This window comes from Oncorhynchus kisutch, unplaced genomic scaffold (genome assembly GCF_002021735.2).
Source record: "Oncorhynchus kisutch isolate 150728-3 unplaced genomic scaffold, Okis_V2 scaffold1397, whole genome shotgun sequence".
Classification (NCBI taxonomy): Eukaryota; Metazoa; Chordata; class Actinopteri; order Salmoniformes; family Salmonidae; genus Oncorhynchus; species Oncorhynchus kisutch.
This window is the reverse complement of record NW_022263342.1, coordinates 56,849-58,493: the sequence shown is the minus strand read 5'-3', so window position 1 is coordinate 58,493 and position 1,645 is coordinate 56,849. Positions and strand designations below refer to the sequence as shown.

The 1,645-nt window shown below is 59.7% G+C and overlaps 1 non-coding gene across 1 annotated transcript; it reads right to left on the bottom strand.

Annotated features, from left to right (window-relative positions):
* Positions 1-370: 370 nt before the first annotated feature.
* On the bottom strand, positions 371-524 carry LOC116366224 (5.8S ribosomal RNA). The gene has a single exon (XR_004208250.1). It is a non-coding gene; the product is annotated as a 5.8S ribosomal RNA (ribosomal RNA).
* Positions 525-1,645: the final 1,121 nt, after the last annotated feature.

Genomic DNA, 1,645 nt, shown 5'->3' with positions numbered 1-1,645 from the left:
ATTTTGAATGGCCAGCGAGAGCTCACCGGACGCCGCTGGGAACGCGACGCTTTCCAGGGCTTGGGCCCCTCTCTCGGGGCGAACCCATTCCAGGGCGCCCCTGAACTCTCCCCGGGGCTCCCGCCAGCTTCTCCGGGATCGGTCACATTACCGCACTGGACGCCTCGCGGCGCCCATCTCCGCCACTCCAAATTCGGGGATCTGAACCCGACTCCCTTCCGTTACCGGCCTCACACCGTCCACGGGCTGAGCCTCGATCAGAAGGACTCAGGCCCCCGATCGACACTGGGCAAAGCGGTCTTCTATACACCACATGACTGCCCCAGCTGCCCCAGCTGCGGAAACCCAGAGGTTCCGATTGATGACAAAGCGACCCTCAGACAGGCGTAGCCCCAGGAGGAACATGGGGCCGCAAAGTGCGTTCGAAGTGTCAATGATCAATGTGTCCTGCAATTCACATTAGTTCTCGCAGCTAGCTGCGTTCTTCATCGACGCACGAGCCGAGTGACCCACCGCTAAGAGTTGTACTCTTGTTTTTCTCATTACGCACGCAGAGGCCAGAGGCCGGGCAGAGATGGGGAGGTTACCCTCCTTTCCTCCACCCGCACTTCGCCAGAGCGCCAGGCCATAAGTTCAAAGACAAAGGTTTAAGAATAGGGAGGCTTCCGGGAGCTGCGCTTGCGTCCTCGTCGCCGAAGCGCCAGGGAAGCCGCGCAGACATTGAACCCCCACCTACGCCGGGGCGCAGAGAAGTTGACTGGGTTCCCAGTGCCGCGCGAGGATACGGGGCGATACTCAAGCCGCTTACATCAGTGTTAGACCATTTTGGGAAGTCCCGGTTCACCGGACACCCCCAGTCCCCTTCGGTAGCGGCCTCTCCACCCGCCCATAGGTGAGTCATGCAACCGTGGCTAATGGGGAAAGGGGATGGAGCCAGTCGGGCACATCCCAGGCAAAGGGGGGAATGCGGGGAAGCGGGCTAGGACCGATGACACCCGCGCCGGGAGAAGAGAGAGGCGGGAGGCGTGAGCCCCCTACCCTACCCAACCCGCAGCATAGCTGGATTTTCGGCGCTCAGCCCCATGCCGGCGGCTGGCAACCCGTTAATGATCCTTCCGCAGGTTCACCTACGGAAACCTTGTTACGACTTTTACTTCCTCTAGATAGTCAAGATTGATCGTCTTCTCGGCGCTCCGCCAGGGCCGTGACCGACCTCAGCGGGGCCGATCCGAGGACCTCTCCAATCGGTAGTAGTGACGGGCGGTGTGTACAAAGGGCAGGGACCGGAGCTTATGACCCGCGCTTACTGGGAATTCCTCTCGGTGAAGGGTAGACACACGCTGATCCGCTCAGTGTGTGATCCGCTTTCAACCTGTCAATCCCGTCCGGCCTGGGTGAGGTTTTCGGTGTTGAGTCAAATTAAGCCGCAGGCCCCACTCCTGGTGGTGCCCTTCCGTCAATTCCTTTAAATTTCAGCTTTGCAACCATACTCCCCGGAACCCAAATACTTTGGTTTCCCGGACGCTGCCCGGCCTCAGACAGACCGCTTGGGTCAACCGGGTAGGTCCACATTTGAAGACAGGGTTTGAGAATACGTGTTTTTGGTGCCGATGCGTTACGGGATGACCATCACCACATGCTTCGC